Source organism: Apodemus sylvaticus, chromosome 18 (genome assembly GCF_947179515.1).
Source record: "Apodemus sylvaticus chromosome 18, mApoSyl1.1, whole genome shotgun sequence".
In the NCBI taxonomy this organism is placed as follows: domain Eukaryota; kingdom Metazoa; phylum Chordata; class Mammalia; order Rodentia; family Muridae; genus Apodemus; species Apodemus sylvaticus.
This window is the reverse complement of record NC_067489.1, coordinates 27241306-27255173: the sequence shown is the minus strand read 5'-3', so window position 1 is coordinate 27255173 and position 13868 is coordinate 27241306. Positions and strand designations below refer to the sequence as shown.

Genomic DNA, 13868 nt, shown 5'->3' with positions numbered 1-13868 from the left:
AAGCAAAGAATTTAAGTCCATACAATGTTTTCGCCTAAGTACAACACTTAGAGGAAAGTTTTATTATAATGCACTGAATCTATTGAGCATTCAAATCAGCTGATAGCATTTTTAAATCACAGTTATTTTGGCATTTCTTATTGAAAGCAATAGAGGAGCAACCAAAGTAATAAATTTGTTTGTGAAAAGCTGCCTTGCTCACGGTAGTTGTAGATTGTTGTAACTAGGATGGAATTATGCAATAAATCTAGAGATACACTGCCGTTATCGTCAGCACTGGCTGCCTTTTTCCTATTTATTTTAAGCATGTTTAGATGTGGATATCCTCATGCTTTAGTCATTGATGCATGGGTATATGCTTTAACCAAACTCTATCTACCCTCGAGCAATGCCCACGATATTTCAGTGAGTAATGTGCCTGGGAATCTGTGTATGTCAAAGATCCTTTGTTTATGTTCCGGCAAACAAATTCTAGAACATCATAAATTTAAAATGCATACCCTCTGTGTGACTGAATCAGTCCTACTAGTTTTCAAAATGGCTCTTGGGTTAGGAAGTGAATACATGTCTCAGATATTCCTAATAATTTACCTTAACATGCTTTTAAATTATCACTCTTTTTTATTTATTGATAGAAAAAGGAGGCTAGTACTGGAGTTGATGAGTCTGTGTAACACAGCCATGATCAGTTTGCTGTTTGGGAGGCATTTGGCTCTGTCTCTCCTCATCCACTTCTGGACCGCTCTTTAATTCCAATTCATATAATCCGTAACTCATATAAACCATACAAAATGATAATTTATTTTTAAGACATGAAGGAGAAGAAAAGAGTCTATTTTTAAGAAGACAGAAGCAAGAGTTGAGGATTCATGTATTTGCGGTTGCAGGGGACAGCAATTGTTCAGCCTTTTATCTCTGTGTTTCTGAGGAGGAGAAAGAAGCCGAAAGAACAAAGTGGTAAAACGCCCGAAGCCCTGGTATGTGTGTGGACATGGAAGAAGACGCCTTGAATTTATATGAGTATTTGTAACTTGAGTTGCTGAGGCAAGTTGTAAGACCCAACTTAACTGTGATTTAATTCCCTGACAGAAGGCACTGTAGAACATAGCCAGGAGACAGAGCTTACATGACAGGCCACACTCTTCTGTAATGGAAGTTTAAACATTCTTCTTCCCTCTGGTTTCTTAAGTTTTCATCACAGTACTCTTTTCTTTTTATAGCACAGCAAGTCTGAAGCCCAGTTAATCAAACAAACGACATAGCAGGAGTATCACATCAACTGAATATATATAAGAATCTTTTTGTTTTTTTTTTTTAATGACAAAAAACAAAAATATACCTAAAAGCAAAGCTTCTGGAAAAATTATTTGTTCTTCCCTGTCTTGTATTGCTCCTCAACTTGACCTTGGCCTCCCTCCTGGCCTTGTGTTTCAAAGCTGGGTCCCTGATCACATCCTTGTTGACAACAATCTTGTCCAAGGTGATATCCAGAATACCTTGTGGACACGAGGTATTGTTGTAGTTACAAATTTTCACAAAGGACTCAAACTTGCATCACTTAGCAATTTTCTTCTTGCCCATGTCAGCTGTCACTTTTGGGGGATGGTTGTCACTTCCAGCCACCAGGGCATAGCTGTAAGGGCAGTCCGAGGTGCCATCGTCAATGTTCTACATGATGATGGCTTTGAGTCCATTGTAGTGTACAGCCAGGACCAGCACCACATTCCTGAGTTTCATGAACTTGCCCATTTCCACAGCAAGTAACAGGTAAGGGGAGAACTTCTCCTACCTTGTCCTCCAACTTCTTATCATTGCCTTGAAAATGAAGCATGCTGTATTATCTGATTGACAGAGTCCTTGACCTTACAGAAACTTTGTAATTTTATGAGGTCCCATTTGTCAATTCTTGGTCTTAGAGCATAAGCAATTGGTGGTCAGTTCAGGAACATTTCCCCTGTGCCCATGTCCTCAAGGGTCTTCTCCAGTTTCCTTTCTATTAGTTTCAGTGTGTCTGGTTTTATGTGAAGGTCCTTGATCCACTTGGAGTTGAGCTTAGTACAAGGAGATAAGAATGGATCAATTCACATTCTTCTGCATGCTGACCTCCAGTTGCACCAACACCATTTGTTGAAAAGGCTATCTTTTTTCCCACGGGATGTTTTCAGCTCCTTTTTCAAAGATCAAGTGATCATAGGTATGTTGGATTCATTTCTGGGTCTTCAATCCTATTCCATTGATCTACTTGCCTGTCACTGTACCAATACAATGCAGTTTTTAACAGTATTGTTCTGTAGTACTGCTTGAGGTCTGGATAGTGATTGATTCCCCCAGAAGTTCTTTTACTGTTGAGAATAGTTTTAGCTATCCTGGGCTTTTTGTTATTCCAGATGAATTTGAGAATTGTTTTTTCTAACTCTATGAAGAACTGAGTTGGGATTTTGAATGGCATTGCATTGAATCTGTAGATTGATTTTGGCAAGATGGCCATTTTTACGATAGTAATCCTGTCAACCCACGAGCATGGAAGATTTTTCCATTTTCTGAGGTCTTCTTTGGTTTCTTTCTTCAGAGACCTGAAGTTCTTCTCATACAGATCTTTCACTTCAACAAATTGGTGACAGACATTCACCAACTCTACATCCAACAGAGGGCTAATATCCAATATATACAAAGAACTCAAGAAGTTAGACTCCAGAGAGCCATGTGACCCTATTAAAAAATTGGGCTACAGAGCTAAATGAAGAATTTTCACCTGAAGAATTTAGAATGGCTGAGAAGCACCTTAAGAAATGTTCAACATCATTAGTCATTAGGGAAATGCAAATCAAAACAACCCTGAGATTTCATTTCACAGTAGTCAGAATGGCTAAGATTAAAAACTCAGGAGACAGCAGGTATTGGCAAGGATGTGGAGAAAGAGGAACACTCCTTCACTGCTGGTGGGATTGCAAGCTGGTACAACAACTCAGGAAATCAGTCTGGCGGTTCTTCAGAAAACTGGGCATAACACTTCCGGAGGACCCTGCTATACCACTCCTGGGCATATACCCAGAGGGTTCCCCAGCATTCAATAAGGACACATGCTCCACTATGTTCATAGCAGCCTTATTTATAATAGCCAGTAGCTGGAAACAACCCAGGTCTCCCTCAATGGAGGAATGAATACAGAAAATATGGTATATTTATACAATGGAATGCTACTCTAATATTAAAAACAATGAATTCATGAAATTCTTAGGCAAATGGTTGGAATTGAAAAATCATCCTAAGTGAGGTAACTCATTCACAAAAGAACACACATGGAATGCAGTCACTGATAAGTGGGTATTAGTCCAGAAACACTGAATACCCAAGACACAACTCACATATCAAATCACTCCCAAGAAGAAGGAAGGAGAGGGTCCTCGTCCTACAAAAGCTTTATGTAGCATTTTAGGGGATTACCAGGACAGAGAAGTGGGAGGGGGTTGTTTGGGGAATGGTCAGAGGAAAGAGGGCTTATGGGACTTATGGGGAGGGGGGAACCGGGAAAGGAGAAATCATTTGGAATGTAAACAAGGAATATAGAAAATAAAAAAAGAAAGAAAGAAGATGAAGCATGACTTGACTCCAAGGCTACAGAAGTGAGGAGGGGACTTAGTACTCAATCCCATACCTGGTAACCAGCGGCAGTGGGTTTTGCTTGTTTGCTTGTTTGTTTCTGGATATTGCTTCTCACCATTAAATCCTAAGTGGGATCCTACAATATAATTTTCCCTACCCGGATCCCACCGTACACTAGCTCCAAGGGCTCCCACCTTCATTCAAAGTGTCTCTTATGAGCCAAATGCATAATACTCACATATGTTCCTTTTTGAAGGTTTGATCACAAGTAATGCTATGTGTAAAGCTCTAGAAATTTAATTGTGAGATCATACTGGAGTAATTAGGTAATGCTGGGAACATTGCTAAGGGCTGGGTCATTCTTCCATTTTTCCAATCCTTTCATTAGCCATAGAGTGAGTAATTTTGACCTCATTGTCTTGTCATAATGATGTTCTGCAAAGCCATGGACACCAAATCAATAGGGCTAAGGGGTAGGGGCTGAAACCTCTGCAACTGGAGATAAACCTCTTCTGTTTTTTTTTTTTCAGATGTTTTGGAAAGGAACCAAAACATAACTCATGTAAAACTGGTAATGAGTACACTCCTGTTATGGTAAGGTTATTCAAAAGTTTCGGCAACCATTTGCATGGAAAACCATGGAAAAACTAAAAACCAATCTAGAGAACCTTTAGAATCCTATAAGCAGCATTTAAGTGCTGATTCCACAGGGCCCTGAAGTACAGCGTTAGGAATGCAGGTGGTAAAGACTGTGCTGTTGATGTCTTTTAGGGGCATGGATTCTATTTAGAACCAAAAAGCTTGTCCAGACTTTATCGTGTTCCAAGCCTGGGAACCACAGTCTTCCTTAGTGTCTGAATTACCCCTGAGATAATTGCTTCATTCTTAAATTCCATGTCTTCTAGGCCATCTCCTACACAAGACTTTCAGATACTGTAATTGCTTTGATATTTCTTTCTCTGGATTTGTTCTTGTTTTAAAATTCTAATCAAAAATAAGTTGTTTCATCTTTCAGTAACAATAAGCATCATTTCACAAGAAAGAAGTTTACAAAAAAATGCAGAAGCTAAATTTAAAAGGCATGAAAGGAGAATTCTTTTTATTTATTTGTAGATAAACCTCATATTTCTGAAAAATATTATTTCAAAGATTTTCATTGCTCACGATGTCTGGAAAATATGAAATGATCATGCTTTTTCATGCAGGAGCATTTCTAAAACAATATGCCCAGACTAAGCTTCATACCACAACGAAAGACTTACATAGCTTCAGTCACATAAGTGCAAAAGGTTTAACTACCCTAAGTAAAAATCTATACTAGTATAGTATAACATTCCTTTTTTCATTAAATAATTCAAATATATTCCATAAGTAACCCACTGTGAGAATTATCAAGTCAATATATAAAGAAAAAACTAATTGCCCTAAAATTAACATACTTATTAATATCAGGTAATTTTATGTATCATCTTATATATATATATATATATACAATTTAATTATATTATTATATTTTATTATGTTATTACTTTTAATTTTTTATAGTCTGGTCGTCATCACATCCCTCCCAGTTTGCCCTCCCACAGTTCATCATCCCTTTCTTCCTACCCCTGTCTCCTAAAGGATGTCCCCACCCCACCTCCAGACCCTGCCAGGCCTCCCCACTCCTTGAGGCCTCAAGGCTCTCAAGGGTTAGGGTCCTCTTCTCCCACTGAGACCAGACCAGGTAGTCCTCTGCTGTATATGTGTGGGCCTCGGACCAGCTCATGTATGCTGCCTGGTTGTTGGGTCAGTATTTGAGAGATCTCAGGGGGTCCAGGTTAAATGAGACTGCTGGTTTTCTATGGGGTTACCATCTTCCTCAGCTTCTTTCAGCCTTTCCCTAATTCAACCACAGGGTTCCCAATTTCAGTTCACTGGTTGGGTGTAAGGATCTGCATTTGTCCCAATAAGCTACTTGTTGGGCCTCTTGGGGGACAGCCATGCTAGGCTCCTGTCTGTAAGCTTACTGCAGTAATGGTGTCAGGCCTTGGAGCCTCTCCTTAAGATGAATCCCAAATTGGGCCAGTCACTGAACTGCCTTTCCCTCAGTCTATTCTCCACTTTTGTGCCTGCATTTCTTTTAGACAGGAATAATTTTTATACTATAAGGCAAATGAAAAAGGGAAGGGAAAAAAAAGAATTGCCCACAAAATTTGAAGTATTTCAAATGTGATTTTAAATTAGAATAGATGTTTGTGGTTATAGTAATTTGGGGCTTTATGGGCTTTTTTGAGATGTGAGCCCATCCTAGGAATATAGATCCAGGCGATAATCTGTGGAATAAATGCTGACATCACGTGTATATGCAGCACCTGCCCCAGTTTTTAATGACTCGCTGTAGGAATGACTCCAATTTAATTTGATTGAGTGCGCTGCTGTCCTGGTAGTTTTGGGAGCAGCTAGCTCGTGAAACTCCCATCATGTTTAGCCCATCTTCTGTGTGATGCCCTTTCTCCATTCTTTCCTTTTCCACTGTTCCTTCGCTCCAACAATGCTTCTGTTCCTGATATCCTTCCCAGCTTTTGTTCATTGCAAACTAGTGGTATTCCTGAATTACAGGCTGTGATTTCTCTCTCGGTCAATGGTTTCTCTACTGATACTAAGGCACAATTCAGAATTAGCCTCTTTTTCTGGCAACTGCAAGGCATGTGCTCTTCTTGCAGGAAACTTAATTCTGATCTCTGTTACCTCCATCATATCTAGCTCATTTAGTTTTCTGCTTTGTTTTGTTCTGTTTTGTATTTTATTCAGAAATGCCTTGTATGGACAGAACTGGAAAACAGTCTCCCATCCCTTGGCAAGCATCTATTTCAGTCTGGATTTTCTGTAGCTTTATCTCCTATCTCTTCTTTGTGATCAAAATGGTTTTGTTGCCTGAAACCACTGCTTCAAAGAGGGCGAGATCTTCCTGGCTGGAATTCTATTGACTTATACAAAGACCAGTTCTCTTTGTTCTATCTCTCCACAGCTCCTTACATTTCTGTGTATATTGCTTATGGTTGCATTGTTGGATATTCTAAAAGGATTTGTTTGGAGTTTGACAGGTAACATTCCTCTTATGGTTACCTGGTGGTCGCCAATAGCTGGTCATATGGGATGTGACTTTTATGCTTTTCTTCAATGACACCACTGTTACACTTTAGCCTGTTCTCCAACTTTCTTGCAGACTATGGCTCGAAATCTTTCACAGCATATTCAAGTATGGTGACAGTGGAGGGAAACTTTTATATCTCTCAACAAGCATGCCAAGCATTCGTTAAGAGCTTCTCTACAGTGAAAAGATAGTGACTAGTGTGGAGGGGGTGTATTACTCTCAGGAACGACCCACTCACCAGCATTTAAGTGTTCATTAAGACACTAGGGGATCTCAAATTGATGGGCAGCAACTGCTAATGGGTACACATTGGAGAGAGGCATTTTTATCTTTGCAGCACAGTTTCCAAGTAGATGCAGTTCTCATTCTGACCATCTGGTCATCAACGTGACTTTCTCTTCCATAGTATCTTGGGGACACTCATAATTCTAGTGCTGGTCAGAGCAGAAGAATTTTACCTTCAGTATTGATGAATATGTTCTTGGGACCAGATTACTACTGGTTATTGCCCCAGTCTTTTGAAGCCCACACTGTGATACAGATGTTCCTTTACCAAATATAGAAACTCTGCCCTTGTCTCACTACCCCGGCATCAGGCAGTTTCCTCTACTGAGCCAGTTCATCTGACTATGGAGGTAGTTTGTGCAATTTTCCTCAATGTGAACTTAATCTTGGGTCCTGCAGATGAAAAAGATGTTCCTTCTCTTTCCCTGCATTCTGGAGCTCATGAAATATTCTGTTTGTTTCTCTCCTACCCTTCCTGTCATTATGAATGCAAACTTCCATAACTGAGATTCCAAATGTGTTGTTCTTCCACTTAAATCTCTATGTCAGGACCACTGTCACCGTAAGATCAAGTCAGACATACCCTCCTGCCTACAAAGACTCCTTTCTCAAGACTAATTATTATTTCTTAAAGTCTACACTCAACCAAAGTTAGCAGGTAATTCCTATAGGTGTAAAAGTGACTAATGTAGCAGTTTGTAAGTCATACAACACATCATTTAAGTTGCTATTATTGATAAGCAATAAACATCAGATCTGGGTTGACAATTACTTTTTAATTACAAGTATTTCATATCTGTACATTTTACTGATAAGGGCTTTTGATCAAATCTATAGTTCATATAACTGTGAAAGAGGAAAATGAAAGATGAGGTGCTTTTCCAAATTAATGCAAGAATTTCGTTTGAATGAGAAAGACCCCCCACCCCCATAGATTTATATAATTGAATACTTGATCCCCCATTGGTAGTACTATTTTGGAAGGATAAGGAGATGTAGCCTTTTTAAAGAATGTGTTGGATAAGGCAAGGTTAGTAATTTCAAATGATGAGTTCCAATCCTGGTCTTTCTGCTTCTTTCTTTCTGTGTTTGTGTCTCTTCTGCCCCCCCTCTCATTCTCTCTCTCTCTCTCTCTCTCTCTCTCTCTCTCTCTCTCTCTCTCTCTCTCTCTCTCTCTCTCCTTCTTATAGCTTCTTATTTCTTGATCAAGCCATAAGTTCTTCCTTCTGTGAAGCCTTTGTGCCCAAATCATAGACTCTAATCCTTTAAAACCATGCCATTTTCCATCATTATTTATTCATTTATTCACTTTGTACCTGGGTCGCAGCCCCCCTCTTCTGAAAGGGTGGTTCTCCCTGGGTACCAACCCATCAAGGTGCTTCAAGTAATTGCACATGCTCTCACACTGAGGCCAGACAAGGCAGCCCAATTAGGGGAATGGAATCCACAGGCAGACAACAGAGTCAGGGACAGGCCCTGTACCAGTTTTGGGGGAACACATATGAAGACCAACCTGTACTTCTGCTATATATGTGTGAGGGTCCTAGGTCCAATCCATGTCTGCTACTTGGTTGGTGGTTCAGTCTCTGGGAGATTCCAAGGGTTCAGGATAGTTGACTCTAGCCTGAGGCCTTGGAACCTAACCTTAATTGGTTTTCTTGGGGAGTCTCTCTTTTCCAGGTTCCTCAATCTTGTCCCTAAGTTTTCCACAAGTCTCCCCATTTTCTGTCTAATGATTAGCTATGGGTTTATGCATCTGAAACTGTAAGTCTTAAACTAAATGCTTTCTTTTCTAAGTTGCTTTTGATTATAGTGTTTTACTAGAACAATAGACACATAAGGCACTTTTGGCTCTTAGATTTGGGTATGGATTATGTTTTCATGTGCATGGTATATTTTCTTCATGCTAGACCAAACTATCTGGCACCAGAAACTTAAAAAGGGTTTATTTTGGCTCATGGTTTGAGGAAATGTAGACCACCATGACAGAGGAGGCATTATGATGAAAATTTGAGGCAGATAGTCACATTATATCTACTGTCAAGGAGCAGGGAATCTTTACTAGTTCTCTCACTTTCTTCTTTCCTGTTTGAGCACCCAAGGATCTCAGCCCATAAGACAATGACGCCCACATTTCTAGTAGGCCTTTTCTTCTTAGTTATCCCATTCTGTAAATGTCCAAGGAACATACTTGAAAATGTGCCTCCTACTTGATTCTAAACATCATCAGGTTGACAGTCAAGAGCACATGTCATTTGTGACATTTCTCTCATATATACACACACACACACACACACACACACATATATATATATATATATATATATATATATTCATAAAGGAAATTGGTTCTTCATGAGTCTTATGGTGTTTTAGATTTCTACTTGTCCTCACCCTCAAAAACTGATGACCTTTATATATACATATTAATAGCAATATTAGTGAGATTTTTATTTCTCTTATCATTTATTTGATTCTTCTCTGTTCTTTCAGATTCCTAATTCATCTCTAACTGCTGAAGAGAAAGTGGGACTCGGAAGGTTTCTACAATATTCCCCTAAAAAAATAACTAGAAGGCATTTTTAGTCAAGCCAGCAGATGATGCCATGCACATAATAATGAGGAAATAAACTATGACTGTGGCTCAGAAAGTATCTGCAAATAGTAGGGGCAACCAAGAAGGCAAGTTTCTAGACTTCTTGAAGCAATGAGTTGTCACCAACGGGTGTGGATTAATTGGTGGCTGCACTTGCAGTCTACATCATATTTAACATAGAGATTTGCAACTTTTGTTCATTTTTTCAACCAATCAGGCATACAGTCAGTACAGAGGAGTTTTTCGTATCCTTGGAGTACTGTAGTAAACTTACTGCAAGACTCCCAAAAAATTCCCTTGACCATGAGCTTTGTCATTGTTCTGTGAGGGAGAATACATTTTTACTCTGCTACTGAGGTCATTTAATTACAGAAGTTACCAAACACTAAGCTAATAGAGATATCGAACCAAAAGTAATTATATCTGTGAATGACTCCTACAGGAGATAATTCTTATTTTCTCCCTTGTCCACATTGTTACTTCCTGATTTATTGAAATACTTTTCCCACAAAATACATTGAGATAATGAACTCTGAGTGATGATATATTAAGATCCAAAGGCTACTTGCAGGTGTCTTGGATTGAAGGTTGCTTAAAGGAAGTCTATTCGAGAAGAATTAAAAAAAGACACCACTCTGTTACAGAGAACAGTACATAATTCGGTTACATGGAAGAGTCATAGGGAGGTGAATCTGGTTTTCTTACTAAGCCTATTAGAATAGAAATTTAGGAGGAAGGTGTAGAACAGATACATGAGGTATGAATACCAAAGGATTAATTATGTCTGAGCAACAATCCTGGAAAGCTGTTAATCCATTGTTTTTCAGCTGTTGTCAGAGCAACCACTAGAGATGAGTGGACTGCCAATAACAATCAGAGGAGAGTGGAGTCAGGTCATGAACTCTTATAATTGACAATTGTAAAACCTCCACATGAGGCAAAAATAAGCTCTTTGGTGCTGAGACCAGCAAGAGGCTTAAGTGAGGAGAACAGGGCTCCTTGACAGAAGGCAGCTGGCGATATGTCACTGAATGTAGGACCTGGTTGATTCTCATTTCTCATGAGCTGCACTGAACAATAACACTGTTGTAATGTTATCATTCCTGGAACAACAGAAATTGCTTTGTTGTGATATCATAAAATGAGCATTCAGTCACTTCAGGAATATTGAATGTGTCTAAATGAACATTAAAGACTAAACATCATTTTACTTGTAATTAAAATAATAAAGCATTTTGGTAGGCCAACAAGTAAGATCAGATGTTAAAGATGGAGAGAGAGAGGAGAAAGAGAAAGAAGCAGAGACCTAGGAGAAGAGTGTAGTGTGCTGGGATCTCAAATAGAACTGTGCCCAAAGCAAAGGGGTATATAGAGCATCACCAGGAGAACTGATAGAACAGCCAGATACAGCACTAGAATGTTCTGCAGAAGAGGGAGGACATCTGAATGAACAGAGATACAGACTGTTTGAGCTATACCAGTGATAGTCCAAAGGTTTTCTAACAGTAGTGAACAGCCTGTAACTAGGATACTCACATGGTAGTGGCATGACTGAAGAAAGTATAAAAAAAGAAGGAAAAAATAAATGGAAAATACTGAAAACTACATTCAAACATCAGTTATATTTTTCTTATATACATAATTAATTTAGTTAAATAACTTACAAAGAGGGATTTACTATTTATGTAGAAACATGGAAATTAAAGAAATTTTTACAATGTTAAATTGCAATTTAGCAATTATTTTCATCATAATTATACCACAAAAGCTTTGTAATAATGTATTGCTTGATTAAATTGTATATACTACATTATATACTATGTATTATTTATTATATAGAATGTATTTGCATTATGAATTAGCTCTTATCTCTTCATGTTTAATATCTGTAATAAATTTTTCATGATATCTATGCTATGCATGTAATATCATATGTATCTATAAAGTATATTATATAATATTTAATAAGTATTTTTATATAATAGATGTCAGACATAAACAGTAATGTATTTAGTAAACATTTATAACAAGTTATAATAAATACTCTATAACTAATATATTCACTGTATGTTTTCTGTATATATTTACATAATATGTGCAAATTGTATTATAAAATTAGATATACTATAAGTATATATGTATATATGTAGCTATATTATTAATTGATTCTTTTGCTTTATAAAACATCATTATTAAAATCAACTTATGGGAGAGTTTACTTTGATTTTGGGTTTCAGAGAGCTAATAGCCTATCAGTGATAGCATCACAATCAGCAGAAGACATAGCCTAAGAAGAGAACCTGAGGTATCACATCTCCAGTTGCAATTGTGAACCTGACAAGGTGAGTCAGATGTGGGAGCAGTATTGTTTTGAAATTCTCTCAATTTTAATTGATATTGGCTATGACATTGCTGTACACTTCTTATATTATATTTAAGTATAGCCTTTGTAGTCCTAATCTCTCCAGGACTTTCATCAAGAAGCAGTGTTGGATTGATCATATGATTTGTTTTTCCCCTCTTAGTTGGTTTATATGATGGATTACAATTATATATTTTCAGATAATGAAAGATCCCTGCCACTCTGGGATGAGGCCTTCTTGATCATGGTGGATAGTCATTTTGATGTGTTCTTGGATTCAGTTTGCGAGTATTTTGTTAAGTATTTTTATATCAATTTTCATAATTGAAATTGCTCCGTAAATCTCCTTCTTTATTGTGTCTTTATGTGGCCTGGATATCAGTGTAACTGTGGGTGACTGCATCTGGAAGAATGTGAAGAGATTTATATTTGTCACCCTGTAGAAAACCCAACTCCAAATGGGTCAAATACCTCAAAATAAACCCAGGTATATTGAAGGTGATAAAAGAGAAAGTAAGAAATAGCTTTCAACTCATTAGCACAGTAGAAGAATTTCTGAATAGAGAACTAGTAGTGCAGGCATTAAGATCAACAATTAATAAATGGTACCCCATGAAAATGAAAAGCTTTTATGAGGTAAAGGACACCATCATTCAGCAAAAGGAAAAGACTGGAGGCTTAAAAGAATGGGAAATAATTTTTACCATACCTGCACACCTGATAGAGGACAAATATCCAAAATATATAAAGATCTTAAGAAACTTGATACCAAAATACTCAAATAATTCAATTATTTGATTATTATCTCAATGAAGTAGAGATTCATTGAGATATCTCAATATAGGAAAATGAATTGCTGTAGAAATAAAGAAATGCTCAGTATAATTAGCCACCAGGTAAAAGTAAATCAAAGCTATTTTGAGATTCCATTTTATGCCTCTCAAAATGACTAAGATAAATAACACACATGACAGCCCATGCAGGCCAGGATGCAGAGTAAATCGAACACTCATTCATTATTGCTGGGAGTGTAAACTTGTCTAGTCACTAGGGATGTCAAAATGGCAGTTCCTCCCAAAGTTGAGAATACATTTACATCACGATTTAGCTTTACCACTTGGGCATAAACCCAAAGGATGCTTCATTCTTCCACAAGGACACCTGCTCACTACCTTCCTTACTGCTCTATTTATAAAAGCCAAAAGAGGAAATAACCTAGATATCTTGCATCCGAAGAATGGATAAAAGGAATATATTTACATAAAGGAGTGTTAGTTGATAACAGAAGTTGCATCATGAAATTTGGAGACAAATGGTTGGAACAAGAAAAAAAAATCATCCTTACTGAGGTACCCCAACCCCAGAAATGGTATATGTTTGCTTATATGTAGATTTTAGTCACTTGATAAATAATAAGCACACTATAAGGATCATATGGGGAGGAAAAGTGGAGTTGGTTTTGAGGGAGAGAATGTATAGAGAAAGAATTGAGAGACATTAAAGTAGTGGTATTGAAAGCTAGTGTAGTGGAAACTTCCTACAATATATGAAGAAGGTACTAATGAAATTTCAAATTCTGAGGGAAAGACAGAGTGGCCAGTTGACCACATCTTACCCACAAACTAAGTTTCCAGTACTGGGATTGGTTATACATAATTGAATTGTTGACCAAAGGGGATCCATGGAAATCCCAATGCAACCCAGAATGTTGTCAGGACAATATGTAGCTTTCAACAAACTGAATGCAAGGTTCCACTACTGATGACAACACCCACATGACTCATTGAACACGGAAAAGGTGAGATGGTGCTTACATAGAACATTCTGTCATATGTTTTCATGTCTTTGGTGTGGGAAGGTAATCTATATGTTACCAAAAGAGAAAC

General features: G+C 37.7%; 1 pseudogene; it reads right to left on the bottom strand.

Annotated features, from left to right (window-relative positions):
• Nucleotides 1–1339: 1339 nt before the first annotated feature.
• LOC127668788 (60S ribosomal protein L27-like) lies at nt 1340–1749 on the bottom strand (annotated as a pseudogene).
• Between the last annotated feature and the right edge of the window lie 12119 nt (nt 1750–13868).